Here is a 21808-nt window from a genome sequence, read left to right on the forward strand (position 1 = left end):
TAAAGCATTATATTTCACACTTTAATCAATTAATTGCAATATTAATTACTAGCATATGGCCTCTCTGTAATAATATTCAGTACACTACTAACAGTCACATTCTCAGTGGGCTTATAATCTAGTCTTCATTATTTCTGCCTTTGAGAGACAGTGTCAGTTTAATGAGTTCATTGCCATAGTGTAATTCCACGTCTCAAATAATAAAACAGCCGGCATGGTCTGTCAGGTTGTAGTTCGATTTGACTTAGGAAATATATTTGAACTTTCCAAATCTTTATGCCTATAATTTGCTGTCCCTGACCCTTGTCATTAAACGTTACATTCTGGATTCTGTAATGTAAATTCATGTGGACCCTGTTAACTCCACAATCTTCCACCATACATGTATTAGAGAAATTGATACTAAAAGATGCAAAAACATTGAAAATTATTAACTGTGACTTGAGAATTTTAAGTGAATAGCTATGACCTATTTCTGAACTCCCATCATCTGCATTTAAAATTGTGAGAGAAACACTAAAAGTATTTTGAAGTGCTTGAATTTATATGCTTTCTGATAGGCTGCATAAATCAGTTGCCTGGTTTCAGCTTTGCAGTACTCAACTGAAAATGTGTATTGTAAGCAACACTTCTCTGCCACACCAGTGAGCAGTTAAAAGGAATTATTCACAAGAACGTTTGAGAGATTATAATCACCACTCTGAGCGGGTACATCCTTTTTGTCCTCGGAGAGATGGAAGGCTCACTCGACCCACAAAGCTTAAACTTTGTGACTTTTTTTAAATCTCTAGTCCATGGTTATATGTACTTGATAGACACATCTAGTAGCAGATTCCTTACCTTAGAATTTCCTCCAGGCATCAGTCTGGATCCGGAGATTTTTCTCGAGCAGTACCCCTTAGATGATTAGATTAGATGGTATTGATCGATTCCTCGTCCGTAGTCTGCACTTGACATGATGTTGCAGGTCCTGTACAGGCGCAACCTTGGCTCACTGACGTCAATTCTTTTCTTTACGCACCAGCCAGCACTGATAAAAGAAGAAGAGCTACCCCTGAGTCACTATTTGACTGGTCTCATTCTACTTTTTGTTGAAGATGTTTGAGTGTCTGCACTCCTGGTGCATCAAGGTTGTCTCTGTGTAAGACAGGGTTCAAGCCCTCCGGGTCCTGTCATCGGGTGATGTCCATGACGGATCTGCATCTCATGTGCTTGTGGTGTCTGGAGCGCGACCAAGACCTGAAGTCATGCTCCAAGTACCGGGCCATGAATCCAAAGGCTTTGAGGGAGCAGTCCCTAAAGCTCCTTGCACTCTGCTCCATGTAGGTCCTGATCTCGGTCAAGAGGAAGGTCCTGGCATTGGTCTCGGACCCCCCTCCTCAGAGTCATCCCTCTCCAAATCGGGATGATTGGGTAGGTCAAGGCACAAGAAGAAGTCAAAGAATAACAAACATTCTTGAACTTCACCCCATCTGTCGGCTTATGAGACAAGGGAAAGGCAGGCGTCCTCAGAGCATGCGTGTGGGTTGGCTCTGCGCTTCCCTGAGTTTCCGGGAGCCGGAGTAAAACCTGCCCAACTCAGAGAGTTTTATGAGGCCATGCGCCTCATTTTTGGGCATTCTGACTCCACTGGTGCATCTTCTGGGGTTCAACGGGGCCCCCTTGGGTTCAACACCATCAGCTTCAGCCTCAGCTCCACGGGCACCCATGGATCCGTTCCAGGATCTGAACCGGCGTTGGTCGTGCTACCTCAACCTACCCCAATGCCGGTTCTGACATCAACGCTCTCACCGCCGCCCATCCCCAGGGTGGCATCGACCCGGTCCTCATTGTCGACTCTGACACTAAGTCGGATTGGCACTGAGGGACTCTGATTTCGACATGGGCCTTGCCTCCTGTGTCAGATCATGATCCTTGATCTTATTGGTTGGGGTACTGTGAGGAATGGGAGGGGTTACTGGACTCTAGAACACCAGCTCGAAGACCCTTTGGACTGACGAATGGACTTGGCTGAAGCCAGTGGTCTGGACACTTCTCCAGACACTGACATGCTTTCTCCCCCCACTGTGGCTCCTATTCCATGGCGGTGCAAAGAGCGACCAAGGTCTTGGGCCTCGAGCTGCCTTCAGTGGCAGTCAGGACTAACATCCTGACAGAGGTGCTTCATCCTCTGAATCCCTCCTGCCTTTAATGAAGCCCTTACTGATATCCTGCTGGGTACCTGGTCCAAACCCAGTACAGGCCTCCGGTGAACAGGACTATTGCTCACTGCCATCGACCTGATCCAACTGACCCAGCGTTCCTGACACAACACCCCATCCCTGAGAGCTTGGTTAACCAATTCTCTGTGTCCCAGGGCATGTCCCCTTCCGTACCCCCCATGGGAAATCCAAGAGGCTTGATCGACTTGGAAAGAAGATATTTTCTTCCTCTAGCCTGGGATTGTGGTCCGTGAACACCGCATGTCTTTTGGGCTATTATACCTATGGGATGCAGTTGCGCAAGTGGTGCCACAGGTCCCGGAGGAGGCCCGGGCTGTACTTCCTCAAAGTGTTGCTTTTGGGAGGGACACATCAAAGTTCACAGTCAAATGGGGACTGGACACGATCGACTCACTGGGCAGAGCGGTTGCATTGACAGTGGCCCTGAGACACCCTGCCTGGTTGAGAATGCCTGGCTTTACAGGGGATGTACAATCTACCCTTATGAACATGCCCTTTGATGGCACCTGTCTCTTCGGAGACCAAGCAGATTCTGTACTCAAGCACTTTAGGGATTTCATGCTACAGCCAGGTCCTTGGGCCTCGCAGCTGCCCCTCGCCCCCCTCAGTCTGCTTCTCGATGTCTGTTCCCCCCAGCCACTGTGCTGTGCATGCTGTCCAGACTCTGCATTGCTGGGACGTGGGAACCACCGTCTTCGTGGATCAGGGAGCCAGCGATCCCAACAGTCAAAAACCCGCACCCCCTGCAGCTTCCTCCAGACCTTCCTAGTTTGATGATTCCCCACCAGAGACAAGTCAGAGGCAGGATTTGCCATCACCTCCTCTGCTGGCAGTCCATCACGTCAGACAGTTGGGTTTTGCAGATAGTCCGAAGGGGCTACCCCCTCTCCCTAGAGACTACACCTCCATATATTCTCCAGTTCATCCATCTGATCATAATCCTATGATTGGATGACGGAGGATCACTTGGGACTCCTCTGCAAAGAGGTTACAGCTCACTTGGCCAAGGAAGCCATAGAGAGGGTCCCTGTGCCAGAAGCAGGCCGTGGTTGTTATTCCCGCTACTTTCTGGTGCCCAAAAAGACAAGGGCCTCAGCCCTATCCTAGTCCTTCAGGCCCTGAATCTCTTCCTCCTGAAGGAGAAGTTCAAAATGCTCACTCTGGCTCTGGTTTTATCTGTCCTGGACCCAGGAGACTGGCTGGTAGCATTGGTCTTGCAGGACGCTTATTTTCATATCCCCATCCTGCGCGCCCACAGACGTTACTTGTGGTTCACGGTAGGCCACAAGCACTTTTAGTTCACCCAGCTCCATTTTGGCCTTACCAGCACCCCTCGAATGTTCACTAAAGTGATGGCGGTAGTCGCAGCTCATCTGCGCAGGTCAGAGGTTTCAGTCTCCCCATAGCACAACGACTGACTGTTGGAGACTGCTTGCCCCAGGCTGTTGTCTCCCACCTTCAGACTACAGCTGACTTCTTGCATTCGCTGAGGTTCACTCTAAATACGCCAAAGGCACACATGACTCCCGCTTTGATGCTCCCTTTCATCTGAGCTGTTCTGGGCACAGTACAGATTCGGACTTCTCCTCACGAGTGGCGCATCCAGAAACTTTAGGCTATGATACAAGTGTTTCAGCCTATATCCTGGATTTCAGTGAGAATGACTCTTAGACTGCTTGGTCTCATGGCCTCCTGCATCCTGCTAGTGACACATGCCAGATGACATATGCAGGCTGTACAGTGGGACATGAAGTTCCAGTGGGCCCAGCATCAGGGGAGTCTCTCCGATATAGTTCAGAGCTCAGAGGATCTGCGCAAGATCTGCAGCGGTGGCTGTTCCCTTCCACACCAGATCTGACAGTAGTGACTGAAGGGTCACTCCTGGGATGGGGCGGTCTTCTGAGAGAGAGGCAGAGATCAGAGGTGTCTGGTCTCCGGTGGAGTCCGGCCTCGGGTGATCAGACTGGCATTGAAAGCATTTCTTCCTTCTTTCAAAGGGAAAGATGGTGCAGGTGTTTACCGATAACACCAGCGCCATGCGATACTGCAACAAGCAGGGCGGGTTGGGGGCGTTGACCCTTTGTCAAGAGACTCTGCACCTCTGGACGTGGCTGGAACATCAGGGCATTTCCCTGATGTTTCAACATCTTGCAGGATCTCTGAACGTCATAGCAGACAAACTCGGCCAATGATGCTTATTTGATCACAAGTGGCATCTCTATTTGGAGTTGGCACAAGGTATCTTTCAGCAGTGGGGAAGCCTTGATTAGATCTGTTCGCCTCCGCAAAGAATGTGCAATGGCAGCAGTAATGCATGTTAAAGTTTCCAAGGCGGCAATCTCGGGTGGAACTCAGGCCTCCCATACGCCTTTCTGCCCATACCACTTCAGCCCAGAGTTCTCAAGAAGATCAATAACAAGGTGGCCCAAGTAATCCTTGTGGTTCCAGAATGGGCTTGAAGAGTCTGGTATCCCGAGCTATTGAGCATGACCACCGATCCCCCTTATCAGACTGCCCCATTCAGGAGGATCTTCTGTCGCAGCAAAAGGGAAGGATTCTTCACCTTAACGTGTCCAGTTTCTGCCTTCTTGCGTAGAGATTGAGTGGCCGCAGTTGACAGCTTCTGACTTTCCACCCAAAGTCTGTAACTTTATTTTGGCAGTCAAGTGTCCATCCACCAAAATGGTATACTCCCTTAATTGGAAGAAATTTGTGGCGTGGTGCGTAGACATGTTGGCTGACCCCCTCTCTGCCCCTCTCTCTGAGGTTCACTTATTTATACTTTTGTTGGCCCAGCAGTGCTCTGTTTTGGCCACTCTCAAATGTTATTTGTCTGCAATCTCTCCTTTCTAATGGCTGCCTGATCTGCTTTCTTTGTTCAAATCTCCTATTGTAAATAGGTTCCCTAAAGACCTTACTCTCGTGTTTCCTCCTTTCCTATGCTGTATTCCCCAATGGGATTTGAATCTGAGTCTGACATTCCTCCTGTGCTGTCATTTCGATTCTTTCCACAATTAGCCTCTCTGGCTTATCACTAAGAAAACAGACTTTGTTGTGGCCCTTACATCTGCCTGCAGGGTGAGCGAGCTGCAGGCATTGTCGTCTAAGTCACCCTACCTTTCTATCTATCTTGCTCACTCAGGCCTCCTTTCTTCCGAATATGGTTACGCCCTTCCATGTAGGCCAATCCTTCACCTTGGCTACTTTTTACGCATCCCAACATCTTTCTAGGGAAGAGGAGAGACTCCACTGACTGGGCCCAAAAAGAGCACTGGCGTTTTACATTGATTGTACCAAAGAGCTCCAGGTGGATGATCAACTCTTTGGTTATGTGGGTGCGAAGAAAGGTTGGGCAGTGCAGAAGAAAGCGGTCTCCAGATGGGTCGTACTCTGCATTAAAATATGCTTCGCGTTGGCTAAGAAACAACCTCCCCTGAGGGCTTACATGCTCATTTTACCAGAGCTAAAGCTGCAACCACTGCGTTAGCATGAAGACTTCTGGTCTTTGACATCTGTCAGGCGGTGAACTGGGCATCTTTGCACACGTTTACTAAACACTACTCCCTGGACTGTCCGGTCCGTGGGCACGGGCTCTTAGCCTGTTTGGTCCTGCAGGACATTCTAGTGTGATCTTAGTTGGCAGACCCTCCTGCGGGGATGGTATTGCTTGGGTATCTGTTCTGTTGTAAGGAATCTGCAACTAGATGTCTCTATCAGATGGAAAACTTGCAGATTCCTTACTTTATAATTTCCACCAGGGGTCAGTCTGGATCTGGAGATTCTTCTCAAGAAGTACCCCTGCAATTCGTTAGATGGTGTCAATTGACTCCTTGTCCGTTGTTGCCATCATTCACGCTGGACATGACATCACGGGTCCTAAATATGTGCCACATCAGCACACTGACATCAGTTTCTTTTCATGCCAGAAGCGCAGAGCCATGAAGAACACGGACCACTGGGGCGTCAAAACTGAGGCCCTGAAAGGGAAGTCCCAGGCCCTAGAAATCAGTTTGCAGAGTGGAGCGGGGAGGATGGATAGGTTGGTAAAGAATCTGCAACTACGTAATGACTCTACCAGATAAGGCGTTACCGATGGTAAGTAACTTGCCCTTCATTGATTGATCACTTATTCCCTTCCACATAGTAGTGGCTTTTAAAATTGGAGACTTTATATCACACTTAATTCAGCAAAAGCAAGTGAATTAATTTAATGTGCTGTATTACTGACTTGGATTGGAAACGCTTCCTTCAGGATGCCGTGTCTGTGTCTGCTCAAAGGCTCTTGTCCCTGTGTCCTTCCCCTTACTCTCCCGCTCTGCAGTTCCGACAAATCCAGAGTGTGGCTCCACAACCCCCAAGGCACTGACAGTTGAGACGGCAGGGTGTAACTTTAGGTGGGGGGGGGGAATGTTTGGGTTGTTACATCCCCCCAATAATAGTGTTTTCTGGAAAATAGTTGAGTACAGGTGCTTTCAGTCGGATATGGCGAGGTGTCTGTCGGATTTCACAAGGAATTTTTATATAAACAGACAAAAACGCACACTCTCCCTCTCTGTTTGAGAATCTTCAAAAATATATATATTTGGGTCTTTTTTTTACAAAATATTGTTTTCTTTCACTTAGTACCCTGTGCAACCTGTATTAGTCTCCCTTTCTGCTGCCCCTCATATGTGCCTTGCTTGTTGTATAATTTATGTTAACATTATATGCCAGCGTGAATATTGGAAAATTTGAAGCTCACACCCCTCCAATCTTACTCACCAAGCTACCTCTCCGACGGCTGGTTCTCTGATACTGACTCATGATACTGCTGTCTTCTTCTGCGTTGGCTCCCTTTGACTGCTCTCGAACGACTCATGCTCAGTGGCTCTGGCTCCTACCCTCTACCCTCAATTCAACTCCTGCTTCTTAAGTCTAGCTTGGGGTGAGTGCGAAAGTCCAATAGTGCCTGACAGTACCTGGCGCCCAGTGCCCCGCTGCTTGTTTTTCACACGTTCTCGCCATGCTGCCCATGTGACAGGGCGGGGTTTTCTTTTTTGTCTTTTTTTTGTTTGTTTTGGGTTGGCTGCGGACTTTGTGGCTGAATGAGAAGGGCTCTCACTGGGCCCAGGGGGATTCTTGGGCATGTTTCAAGGCATCCCCCGGTCTCAGGATCCTTGTGCCTCACCTTAACCCTGTTAGCTCTTTATCTAACTTGTGTTACTTGCACAGCTCATGCAACCTGTGCAACATCCCATGACCAACAGCACCAAGGGCCTTGAGAGGGCTCTAAGGCTGTGTTGTAGCCGCCTGGTCTGAGATTCAGAACTTCTAATGAAAGCAGGGGAGAATAATAGAGGAAACAATCCCCAAAACCTTTGAGATTTAATGGAGGCAGCCAGCCTGAGACTCGTATGATTATCATTTATTACCACTTCTATCACAAGAGACTAATACCAATTAACAGACTGAGTCTGAGATATCAAGACCAGGAGAACAAGAACTGAAGACCTCATCTAAAGGGGTAAGGAAAGTCTTGTGGGTGGTGGTTGCTCTAGGGTAAGTCGTTTGGTATAGCTGCGTAATAGTGCTCAGCCGTTTCGTTTTGCTCCAGTGCTTCAATCACTCTGCTGTCTTACTGAACCGGTCTTCACTGTCTTACTGAACCACCAAACCACTGCTTCATGTACCACTGGGACAAAATGGGAAAGTGCAAAGTAGGGCCTATGCAATCCAAGACAACCAGGACACCCGGGATGCCTGGACCTACCTGTTCCACAACACCTTTTATTCCAGACACTTCAACAATCAACAGGTTCTTAGCGCGGGCCGTGGTGGTAATATCTAAGTTAATTGAATTGGCTGAGAGATGCTTGCCACTTGCCGACAAAGTAGTGCAGCCTTCTATTTCGGCCACGGTTGTTATTTCATCCTTGTCCGAGTGTCCTTAAAGGCAACTTGCAGGTATATAAAGCTACTGTCTAGTCTTCTCAGCCCCCCCCCCCCCAAATTTGCTTAAAGCTCCTACAACAAAGCAATATACGCGCCTGCTAAATAGAGGTAAAACAAAGGAATATGCCCAGCTTCCTGTTCAGTCCCTGGCCAATGCAGGAGAAGGATCAAAGTCTATGCCAGCTGACGATCCAGTTGTTGTGGAACTGTTATGTCCTAGGTTTTCTGCTATATTGAATACTAGTGATACTTTCCGTTCATTTCTAGAATCAATTGAAAGTCATCTCAGGAATCTTGGAGGGGGAGCGGTGGCTATATGGGGTGATGCACACCTTGTGTATTAGAACACCACAACTTTCCATCTCTGTACTGCCCAGGACATTAGTTTTAGCCAGCCCTCCTGGTTGTCTCAATCCAATGACCAATCTTGCAACCTTTCCGCTACCCAGTTCACCCCTTCTGAAAAGGCTACTCACCCTAGTGGTGTGACAACATGAGTGGTAGGTTGATCAAACCATAGGAAACCAGATTCACTAGTTTCACAGGCCTGGTCTCCTTTTCTGTAATCCACCTTTCTCCGGATGCTTGCCCTTATGTAATTGTCAAAGCAAATATCCCTCCTCTGACTCCTCATGCCCTGGAGTCTGAGGAACAGTTAAAAAAATAATAATAAGGGTACTCCCTGGCTCCATTGTAATTTAAGGCATAATATTGGTTTGTATGATGACATTCTATTGGTACGAAGGGTATGTTGGATTGGGCTGCTGCCTAAAATCTTTCCAGGTAAATGTGTCATTGTTAACTTCTGTAAATGGGATATCCCTAGAATGTTTATGTATCATTTCTTCCACTCTCCTATTTATTCTAACCCAGTGAAACGCCTACCCCTGGTTTATTTTTACAGGAACCCAAATCCAATAGTACAAAGTATTCCATCATGCCTACCTGTCACCAACGCTCCCCCCACCTGTTTCTACCGCTTATCTTTTCCCCCCATTGTTGAAATTAAAATAGAACATCTGACTCTTATCTTCCATCTGGTGTTATTCCAGGTGCTTAGAGGCCAATCGTGTACTTTCTGCTATAGAGGGGATTTTGGAAATGGAGGAAGCTCCCACTAATACTAGAAGCCACTTAACAATTACTGCTAAACAGAAGCAAAGGGTGGGTCCAGACAAGTCTTCTTCGAACAGCTTTCCCCATCACAGAAATGCATCTGTTCTTTGCTGGAATGTGGCTGGAATAAATATAAACTGAATGACTGTGATTGGAAGAATTTTATTGAATCGCACCAATCATGTATGTTCCAAGAGATATGGGTCACAGAAAATATCTCTAGGATTTGCTCCAGGAGTTTTTGTCTCTGCACATGCTGGGAGAGCCTCAGGAGGCCTTGTGATTTAGATAAACACTACCCTAAGGTGCACTGTAAATTGAGTACCCATGGGTTCACCAGACATTGAGGGTAACATCTGATTGAGACATACTATTTCTCGTAGTTGATAGTCATAATAGACGTACCAACCCTTTTGACCACCTACTCCCACACCCACTATCTTCTAGTCTCTGGTGATTTTAATTACCCAAGGCACACCTGAGCAGGCAAGCTTTTGAAGTGATTGATATAACTCACTCACAGCCCGTGTGCATGTAATAGTCTCTCTCTGACATCAGTGCTTACTCAACCTTTCAAAGTAGGGGGGCTACTTCAGTCATATAGATTACATCCGAGTTTGGAGTGTCATATTCACATGGCAATCATACTAAGAGAAGAGAGTGACTATTATCCATTGGCCCTCCAAATGCAGGGCACATTTCCTGTCAATCAGACACCCATCTCCACGAGCATACTAAATGCATTGGTAGTTAGCAATAACCACAGGACCGTTGGAAGCTGCCACCCAATTCAAAAAAGGTTATTTCAGCCGTTTCGGTTCTGTTGGGAATTCTTTAAATCAGGTTAAAGAGAAGCAAAATGTCCCTACTACAAATCTCTTTGAAATACTGAAATTTTCTTTCATAAAGATTTCAAACCCACGATTAGACCTCTTAAGTCCCTAGGATGGTTTCCACAGACCTGTAAAGCCCGAAATAACGTGCTCCTGGTGTCAGTCAAATGGGGAGAAAGGAAAATGACTGCAGAAGCAATGGCAGTTTATAAGGCCACTCTGTGCCTCAGAGGACCTAATAAAGACAGCCAGGACTAATGAAACAAGAAGTGTTTGGCCACATAGTGAGACATGGGGGCTGCAACATTGCCAAGGGGCCAGAGATTCATATCAACTCCAGTGATTTGGTAAATTTCTTTGAATCTCTTTATGCCAGACCAACTCTGCTATATTATCTCTCGTGGAAGGAAGACTGATTGTAATTCAGCCGAATTGTTACACCTTTTTACTTTCTCCCTGCAAGACACCAAGAAGGCAGTTTTGTGTCTGAGACAGGGAAAGTCCCTGGGCCTAGATAGAGCTCCTGCTGACTTGTTCGGCTCAGATCCCAAAATCTGGGTGCCCTATATAAATATAATTTCCAATGCCATAGCTGCTGGTTCTCCAAAGGGGATTGAGATAGTATTTATTTTTTAAAAGGGCAGTGAACATTGGTGTGCTAATTACTGCCATATTAGCCTTTTGGATAATATTCAAAAGATATTAGCCAAGCAAGTATTAGACAAACTCAGTTTTTGGATTAAGGAAAATGACATTATAAGCCTCCACTAGGTAAGTTTCGGGGAGAAAACTGGCACCATTGGTCAGGTGTTTAGATTTGCTTTGATCAAATGGAAGACTGTGACATTGGCGGTAGGAAGCGTTGTGATGCCCTTGTTGACCTTGTGCCTTCATTTGATCCCGTCCCAAGGAGGAGTCTCTGAGAAGTGCTTGATGAGCTGGGAGTCCGAAGCCAGCTTTGCCCAGGTCAGGTGGAGCACACACTGTGAGCTGGCATCTATAATCCAGGTCGATGAAGGTGTTTGTCAAGGCTGTGTCTTAACCCTGACCTTGTTTCTCCTTTTCATCAACGGCAGTATAGCTTTTTTTTGGTCTGGTTGCAGAAATGATGCCACAAGATTAGTTGGGGAGATGGTCCCGGTCTTAATCTTCTCTGATGATACCTTGCTCATTTGCTGTCAAATGCAGCAACACAAGTGCACTTCTGAAAATAATCACAGCAGAAGAATAATAATGATCGTAGAAACAAACAAAGAAAATACACTATGTCAACCATGGATAATAAATATATGTTCGATGGCATGGGTAGCTGCAGATACGACTGCTATGCATAGGATGCAATCTAGTGTTGGGCTTGGAGTGTTACAAGTTGTTTTTCTTCGAAGAAGTGTTTTCGAGTCATGGGATCGAGTGAATCCTCCTCTTCGGCTCCATTGCGCATGGGCATCGACTCCATGTTAGATTGTTTTCTTTCCTCCACCGGGTTTGGACGTGTTTCCTTTCGCTCCGATAGTTCGATTCAGTAAATCTTGAAAACTCTTAATTTCTCATCGGTATTGTTTTGATCGCGTTACACCTTCGATCGACACTTCCGTACCGGCGAAACAAACATCTTTACTCGCCCTTCAAGGCGTGCGAGCGCGCGCCCAACTCAGGCCCTGCCGGAAGGCCATGGCTCGACCCGGAAGAAAACACTCGATGACCAGCCCACCAGCTCAGCACCAAAGAAGGCCATCCCTCCGAAGCCATCGGACTCGAGCTGAAGCTCCGTCTCCGAACCGAGCAAACACCGCTCTTTCGAGTCGAAATCTCGAAAATCTTTTTCGGAGCCCAGACCATCTTCAACCCCATCTTTTTCGATACCGAAAAAGCCAGCTTTGGAGCTGAAAAAACCTAGTTATGCTGAGGAGCATGGACTTTCAAAAGCACTTAGAGAAAGCCAAAAAAACTACTGAGGAGGACTCACAAATGCAACCAATCAAAGAAGCAATGGATGAAAGGCAAGTCAGGATTCATATCCATAAAGAAACTGGCAGAATTTTAACCGCACCTCCTCCGAAACCAAAGAGGAAATTAGCCGTTCAAGAGGAATTGGACACTACACAGCCTCCAGCTAAAGTGCCAAAAACAAAGAAGAGACCTCCACCTCCTCAATTTTCTCCTCAGACCCCTCCTCACTCTCCACATCTACATATCTCTCCTCTTACCAGTCCTACACCTATGCAGTCACCATCGTACTCATTTGATTCACAGCAGGATAATGTGGATCCATGGGATCTTTATGATCCAGACCCCATTCCAGACAATAATCAAGATTGCTATCCCTCTAAGCCTTCACCACCAGAGGATAGTACAGGCTACATTCAAGTGATAGCTAGGGCGGCAACATATCATAATGTCACCATGCATACTGAGCCATTAGAGGATGATTTCTTACTTAATACACTCTCCTCCACGCATGCAACATATCAGTCGCTTCCTCTGCTCCCCTGCATGCTAAAACATGCTGACCAGATATTTAGAGAGCCGGTAAAGGCAAGAATAATTACTCCTAGAGTGGAGAAGAAATATAAGCCACCTCCTTCTGATCCTGTCTATATTACCCAAAAACTACCTCCCAACTCAGTAGTGGTAAGCGCTGCCAGGAAGAGGGCGAACTCACAGTCGTCAGGTGATGCACCTCACCAGACAAAGAGAGTAGGAAGTTTGATGCTGCAACCAGTGGAGAATAGCCAACTCACAAGCGTTGTTGGCTAGACATAACCGGGCCCACTGGGATGAGATGAGATATAATCCAGCATCTCCCCAAAGAACAGCAAAAAAGGGCACAACAAATAGTGGAGGAAGGGCAAACCATCACTAATAATCAAATTAGGTCGGCCCTAGACTCTGCAGATACAGCAGCCAGAACCATCAACACTACTGTAACAATAAGGAGACATGCATGGCTTAGATCTTCAGGATTCAAACCTGAAGTCCAACAGGCAGTGTTGAATATGCCATTCAACCAAAAACAGCTTTTCGGCCCAGAGGTTGACACTGCTATAGAAAAAATGCGGAAGGATTCAACACCGCAAAATCCATGGGTGAACTATACACCACACAGAACAGGGGATCCTTTCGTAAACCCCAGTTTAGAGGTGGATTTAGAGCCCAAACTGCAGAGGCATCCACATCACAGCCAAAGCCGGCCTACGAACCTCAATACCAACTAGGTGGTTTCAAAAGCACTTATAGAGGCTGTAAGAAAATGCCTCCTTGGCATGGTTACCCCCTGACTTTTTGCCTTTGGTGATGCTATGTTTTGATTTGAAAGTGTGCTGAGGCCTGCTAACCAGGCCCCAGCACCAGTGTTCTTTCCCTAACCTGTACTTTTGTTTTCACAATTGGCACACCTTGGCATCCAGGTAAGTCCCTTGTAACTGGTACCCCTGGTACCAAGGGCCCTGATGCCAGGGAAGGTCTCTAAGGGCTGCAGCATATCTTATGCCACCCTGGGGACCCCTCACTCAGCACAGACACACTGCTTGCCAGCTTGTGTGTGCTGGTGAGGACAAAACAAGTAAGTCGACATGGCACTCCCCTCAGGGTGCCATGCCAACCTCACACTGCCTATGCAGTATAGATAAGTCACCCCTCTAGCAGGCCTTACAGCCCTAAGGCAGAGTGCACTATACCATAGGTGAGGGCACCAGTGCATGAGCACTGTGCCCCTACAGTGTCTAAGCAAAACCTTAGACATTGTAAGTGCAGGGTAGCCATAAGAGTATATGGTCTGGGAGTCTGTCAAACACGAACTCCACAGCACCATAATGGCTACACTGAAAACTGGGAAGTTTGGTATCAAACTTCTCAGCACAATAAATGCACACTGATGCCAGTGTACATTTTATTGTAACATACACCCCAGAGGGCACCTTAGAGGTGCCCCCTGAAACCTTAACCAACTACCCGTGTAGGCTGACTGGTTTTAGCAGCCTGCCACACTCGAGACATGTTGCTGGCCACATGGGGAGAGTGCCTTTGTCACTCTGTGGCTAGTAACAAAGCCTGTACTGGGTGGAGATGCTTATCACCTCCCCCTTGCAGGACTGTAACACCTGGCAGTGAGCCTCAAAGGCTCACCCCCTTTGTTACAGCACCACAGGGCATTCCAGCTAGTGGAGTTGCCCGCCCCCTCCGGCCACGGCCCCACTTTTGGCGGCAAGGCCGGAGGACATAATGAGAAAAACAAGGAGGAGTCACTGACCAGTCAGGACAGCCCCTAAGGCAACCTGAGCTGAAGTGACTCTGACTTTTAGGAATCCTCCATCTTGCAGATGGAGGATCCCCCCAATAGGGAAAGGAATGTGACCCCCTCCCCTTGGGAGGAGGCACAAAGAGGGTGTAGCCTCCCTCAGGGCTAGTAGCCATTGGCTACTGCCCTCCCTGACCTAAACACTCCTAAATTCTGTATTTAGGGGCTCCCCTGAACCTAGGAACTCAGATTCCTGCAACCTAAGAAGAAGAGGACTGCTAAGCTGAAAAACCCTGCAGAGAAGACGGAGACACCAACTGCTTTGGCCCCAGCTCTACCGGCCTGTCTCCCCACTTTGAAAAGACACTGCTCCAGCGACGCTTTCCCTAGGACCAGCGACCTCTGAATCCTCAAAGGACTGGCCTGCTCTAGAAGGACCAAGAAACTCCAGAGGACAGTGGCCCTGTTCACCCAAGACTGCAACTTTGTTTCAAAGAAGCAACTTCAAGACAACTGCGTTTCCCGCCGGAAGCGTGAGACTTGCTACTCTGCACCCGACGCCCCCGGCTCGACTTGTGGAGAAACAACACTTCAGGGAGGACTCCCCGGCTACTACGAGACTGTGAGTAGCCAGAGTATGCAGAGGGAATCCCGAGGCTCCCCCTGACCGCGACTGCCTGACTCCCAGATCCCGACGCCTGGAAAAGACTCTGCACCCGCAGCCCCCAGGACCTGAAAGATCGGAACTCCAGTGCAGGAGTAACCCCCAGGAGGCCCTCTCCCTCGCCCAGGTGGTGGCTTCCCCGAGGAGCCCCCCCTTGCCTGCCTGCATCGCTGAAGAGACCCCTTGGTCTCCCATTGATTTACATTGGAAACCCGACGTGTGTTTGCACACTGCACGCGGCCGCCCCGTGCTGCTGAGGGTTTACTTTCTGTGCTAACTTGTGTCCCCCCCCGGTGCCCTACAAAACCCCCCTGGTCTGCCCTCCGAAGACGCGGGTACTTACCTGCTGGCAGACTGGAACCGGGGCACCCCCTTCTCCATTGAAGCCTATGCATTTTGGGCACCACTTTGAACTCTGCACCTGACCGGCCCTGAGCTGCTAGTGTGGTAACTTTGGGGTTGCTCTGAACCCCCAACGGTGGGCTACCTTGGACCCAAACTTGAACCCCGTAGGTGGTTTACTTACCTGCAAGAACTAACAAACTCTTACTCCCCCTAGGAACTGTGAAAATTGCACTGTCTAGTTTTAAAATAGCTATATGTGATTTATGTGAAGACTGTATATGCTATTTTGATTATTCAAAGTTCCTAAAGTACCTACCTGCAATACCTTTCATTTAAAGTATTACATGTAAAATTTGAACCTGTGGTTCTTAAAATAAACTAAGAAAAGATATTATTCTATACAAAAACCTATTGGCCTGGAATTGTCTTTGAGTGTGTGTTCCTCATGTATTGCTTGTGTATGTACAACAAATGCTTAACACTACTCCTTTGATAAGCCTACTGCTTGACCACACTACCACAAAATAGAGCATTAGTATTATCTCTTTTTGCCACTATCTTACCTCTAAGGGGAACCCTTGGACTCTGTGCATACTATCCCTTACTTTGAAATAGTGCATACAGAGCCAACTTCCTACAGAGGCCAGTACCCCAGAGACAGGGGAAAATATCAAACACCAAAACAAGCCTCACAACAAAGTAAACAGTGACTTGTGCCATTCCTTTCCAATCCAGACCTCCCCTGTGGGGGGAAAGACTGCAAAAGATGCATAACAATTGGCTAAACATTACCACAGACAACTGGGTATTATCAATTATCCGCAATGTCTATTGCCTAGAATTGATACAAACTCCACCAAACATTCCACCAAAACCACACAGGCTATCCACAAACCATATCACTCTGTTACAGGAAGAATTCAAATCTCTATTACTCAAACAAGCAATAGAAGCTGTGCCACAAAATCAACTAGGGACGGGAATTTACTCACTGTATTTCCTTATTCCCAAAAAGGATGGAACCTTAAGGCCAATATTAAATCTCAGAACCCTCAGTCTTTACATCCTGTCAGAACACTTTCATATGGTAACACTACAGGATGTTATCTCACTACATCAGCAACACGATTTCATGGCAACATTAGACCTCAAAGATGCGTATTTTCACATACCCATCCATCCTTCGCACAGAAAATATCTCAGGTTTGTCATTCAAGGAAAGCATTATCAGTTCAAAGTGTTACCCTTTGGAATAACAACAGCTCCAAGGGTATTCACAAAGTGCCTGGCGGTAGTCGCAGACTACCTAGGAAGACAACAGATTCATGTCTTCTCATATCTAGACGATTGGCTAATAAAATCAAACAGTCATATGGAGTGTCAAAACCATGCGCAATATGGAATACAAACCCTGCACACGCTAGGGTTCTCAATAAATTACCAAAAGTCACAACTACAGCCTGCGCAAATACAGCAGTATTTAGGGGCAGCACCAAATACTCAAAAAGTGCTTGCAAGTCCAAATACGCAAAGAATACGAGCATTTCACAGTATATTGGCACAAATACAGACAGGTCAACAGTACACTGTCAAATTGGCCATGAAAGTATTAGGTATGATGGCATCATGTATTGCAACTGTCTCACATGCAAGACTAAACATGTGGCCCTTGCAACACTGCCTTGCACAACAATGGTCACAAGCACAGGGTCAACTTCAAGATCTAGTGTTGATAGACCGCCAAACATACATGTCCCTTCAGTGGGGGAATTCTACACATCTAAACAAAGGGCAGCCATTTTAAGACCCTGTGCCTCAAACCATACTTACAACAGAAGCATCAATGATTGGCTGGGAACTCACTTCAACAATCACAACATTCAAGGACAATGGGATGACCAACACAAACAGCTACGTATAAATCACTTAGAGCTATTAGCTGTCTTCCTAGCACTCAGCATCTCCTTATTCACAAAAATGTCCTGATCAAAACAGACAACATGACCACCATGTATGACCTAAACAAACAAGGAGGGACACATTCGTCCCAACTCTCCCTCCTAACTCAAAAAAATTGGAAATGGGCAATACACAACCAAATTCACCTGGTAGCACAATACATTCCAGGGATGCACAATCAATTAGCGGATGTTCTCAGCAGAAATCATCAACAGATACTCGAGTGGGAGATTCACCCTCAAGTACTTCAAAAATACTTTCAACAATGGGGAACACCAGACATAGATCTGTTCATAGAGTTTGGATACCTACAACTACCAACTGAATGTATGGAAGACAATAAAACAGGCAAGAAGACCCACTACCAGGCAGTGTTATGCACACAAAGGTTTGTGTATTACTGTCAATCTAAAGAAATTGCCCCTCTTTCAGCGTCAGTACAAGACATTGTAAGTTATTTGCTTCATTTACAAAAAGCAAATCTAGCCTTTTCGTCCATTACAATACATCTCACTGCAATCTCTGCGTATTTGTAAAATATACAACAAAGCTCTTTATTTAGAGTCCCTGTCATCAAAGCCTTCATGGAAGGATTAAAACACATCATTCCACCTAGAACACCACCAGTGCCTTCGTGGAATCTAAACATAGTACTCACACGACTCCTGGGTCCACCATTTGAACCTATGTATTCATGTCAAATTCAATACCTGACATGCAAAGTTGCCTTCCTAGTTGCAATTACTTAAGAAGAGTTAGTGAAATCCAAGCTTTCACTATTCAAGAACAGTTCAGTTCATACAAGTATACAAACATAAAATTGTACTTCAAACACACCCAAAAGTTCTCCCAAAGGTTATATCACCGTTTCACATCAGTCAAACAGTGGAACTACCAGTCTTCTTCCCACAGCCAGACTCTGTAGCGGAAAGAGCCCTGCATACATTAGACATAAAAAGAGCTCTAATGTATTACATAGATAGAACTAAATCATTTAGGAAAACCAAAACATTATTTGTGGTCTTCCAAAAACCACATACTGGTAACCCTATTTCAAAGCAAGGGCTAGCTAGATGGATAGTAAAATGCATCCAAACATGTTACCTCAAAGCTAAAAGGCAGCTATTAGTTACACCTAAAGCACATTCCACCCGGAAAAAAGGGGCTACAATGGCATTCTTAAGAAACATACCAGTAGCCGAAATCTGTAAAGCAGCCACGTGGTCAACACCTCACACATTTACCAAGCATTACTGTGTAGATGTGTTAGCAACACAACAGGCCACAGTAGGACAGGCTGTACTATAACACTATTTCAAACAACTTTAACTCCTACAGGCTGACCACCGCTTATGGGAGGTAAAACTGCTTTGTAGTCTATGCATAGCATGTGTATCTGCAGCTACACATGCCATTGAATGGAAAATGTCACTTACTGTACAACTTTTCGTGGCATGTTCCGCTACAGATTCACATGCATACCCTCCCACCTCCCCGGGAGCCTGTAGGCATTTAAGTACAACACTCCTACCTTACCCTCTGCAGGAAAACAATCTAACATATAGTCGATGCCCATGCGCAGTGGAGCCAAAGAGGAGGAGTCACTCGATCCTGTGACTCGAAAATACATCTTCGAAGAAAAACAACTTGTAGCACTCCGAGCCCAACACTACATGGCAGAATATGCATAGCATGTGAATCTGCAGTGGAACATGCCACGAACAGATGTACACTGGGTAAGTGACATTTTCCATATATATATATATATCAAATTCAGTGACTATATATTCATGCACAATGCACAGCTAAACATAAGAATAAAAAATGCTTCACTATGGGGCTTTACATAGATATCATTTCTTTGCCAGCTTCAAGTTGTGAACCCAAACGACAGCAAAAAGAGAGAACTACACACAATGGGATCCAAGCAAGCGTCCCCTCCCCGAAATGAGTTCTGTGTCACCCCGGTTGTCAAGCTTCCCTGTCATATACTTTAACAAGCTGGAGAGGAGAATTCTAGAGACTCCCCCTCCCATACATTAAGTTGTTGTTCAAGTGCTGGCTGTACCATGTCGGCATTGAAAGAGCACGTTTAGAGATTGGCCACTTTCCAAGGTACGCTCCCAAGACCGAACTTTTCCCTTCTGTGCCATAAAAATTCTCTGGTTCATCCTTATCTCTCCGTCACTCCTCCATGTTATGTACCTGCCTTGGTGAGAAAGAGCAAGAGAAGTGAAAAACATGTTGCACAAGTTGTGCGCGGAAAAATACCTGCACCACCAACATGACGGTGTTCGAAGCTAAGCTAAGCACAAAATGGAGTCAGTGGTCAAGATGAAGCAGTAGCTAAATCCAGATAGCATTACAGGGATTGATCAGGTCGGGAGAGAACCGCGTTGAGATGCTCTCCAAATTTGATTATCCGGGGATTTGACTATCCGACTTCAACTCATGGATCACAAATCACTAAAAGCTCCATTCTCATAAAGCACAGGACTTCGGCTATTCTTAAGTTTGCTAAGCTCACTTCTATTTATCCAGTCTCCCCTGCAATAAAAGTTTTCAAAGCCCAAGCAATTATTGCTGCCTTTTATGGAGCAGAACTCTAGGGTCATTGTGATGTCTCAGACCTGGGTACTGAAGTGAACAAATTTATAAGGACATTATTGGAACCCAGCCAGAATAACCCCCTTTTGTCCATAAGGCTAGGCCATGCACTGTAACCTATGGCAGAGCTCACTTTCAGCCCATTTAGGAATGCTCTCCAAAATACTATCACCCAGCCAGGGAAAGAAAGTGTCCCTTGGCTAAGCTACATCAAGCAATCCTTGGTGGAACTTGGCCTAGCGGAGTATTGGCACAACCCATCTTCTGTTTCCCACAATGCTGCTACTAGAATGAAGGTTAGATACGGGGAACTATTTATGGAGTAGAGAGATTCCGCAACAGCACTAGGCACCTTAATCTAAGTATTTTTGCACCAGAAAGCTGTTTTTAAGTTTGAGGAATGTCTAGATTATACTAACCCACCACGTACAAGACCTTTTTATCTGAAGTTCAGATATGATGTTTTACCTTTAGCCAATTTTACATAAACTGAGGAACATCTACTGTTCTTCTGTCCTGCTTATTTTAGACCCAGAGCCAAGTGGGTCCCTTAATGTTGTATCATGGGCATATTGGGTCAAATAAATGCCTTTACGAATATGTAAAAGTGACTCAAGAATGCTTGTGGTTTTTTGTTTTTCAAATTCCTCTACACAGAGTGGCTAATAAGATCAAAGATATTAGTGAGCGTGTAAATTTTTGTCTCGCAACAAAATACTTGCTGTTCAAATGTGTTCTTTTTATTTTAATTGTGTTATGTCAGTGATTTTATGTTTTTAACAATTTTAAACTTTTCTAATGTATTTGTGTAAGTTCATGTTGATACAGTATCTATATGTTGTGTCTTGTTGATGGATGTTATCATTCGATGTAACAATAAAGAAAAAAGGTCTTGCATTGTTCTTAATTGGACTGATTAGCCATGAAAAAGGCTTAAAAAGCTTTGTTGGGTCAGCACAGAAGTGTGGTCTTCTGGTTACATTGCACAAATACTAAAGATGAGCATGTGAAATTGGATACTGTACATCTAGAGTCTGGCAAACCAGAAATCCTGTGCTGTCAGAGCTCTCTGGCTCTCTGCAAAAGCAATAGTTGTCTGATAAGTATTGCAAGGTGAAGGGCAGGTTTGGATGAGAAGATGACACATACTTCTTGAAGTAATTTTATCTGAATAGAAATATTAACTATCCTAAAGATTGACCATCTGAAAGGTTTCATTGGTCCAACTGGTTAGTTACATTGATTAATTTAGCAGAAATAATCTGGCCATGTCTCCTCAGCTAGGGATCCCAAAGACTCATAACAGGACTCAGTTTCGGGGGCAAAAGAGTGCGTGGATCATCTAGTTAATATTGAAATATTTTTTCAGAACTTGTGGCTTCAGAGAAATGCCAACTAAGTATAACTGCCCATCCACCCAATGAAGTACAAACTACCCATCAGCAGTTCCCACCCCAAACAAGAGTCAAAGCTCTGGAACTCCCACCAAACATTAGGATTCATGTGTTAAAAGCGGCTTTAGTTAAGCTTAGTGAACTCTCTTAGGACCTCTCCTTGCCCTGAGTGGACTGTTGCCCACAGGGAATAAATCGGAAGCTGTTATGAGACAGCTCTTTGTGTATATAAATTAACAAATGAGGGATCAGGCTTTCATGGTGATATAGCTTCTTCTATGCATGCTGCCTCTTATAGTCATTCCTTTTTAACATTTAACTATTTGATTATACACAATGACCTCCCAAAAGTGCTTCAGACTATGCTAGAGTTGTGTTATGCAGGTGTGACTGTCTTTTGGATCCTTGTCTACTGAATCCTGTAGCTAACAATTGCAATTTGGCCAAGATGGATGTAGTTGTAATGTTGGTTTAGTTCAGTGAATTTCCGCACTTTGGAA

The 21808-nt window shown here is 45.7% G+C and overlaps 1 protein-coding gene across 1 annotated transcript in view; it reads left to right on the plus strand.

Moving 5' to 3' along the window:
- The window catches only part of SLC25A24 (solute carrier family 25 member 24), a 253836-nt gene that overhangs the window by 156455 nt on the left and 75573 nt on the right, over positions 1-21808 (plus strand). The window lies entirely within an intron of this gene.

This window comes from Pleurodeles waltl, chromosome 4_2 (genome assembly GCF_031143425.1).
Source record: "Pleurodeles waltl isolate 20211129_DDA chromosome 4_2, aPleWal1.hap1.20221129, whole genome shotgun sequence".
Lineage (NCBI taxonomy): Eukaryota > Metazoa > Chordata > Amphibia > Caudata > Salamandridae > Pleurodeles > Pleurodeles waltl.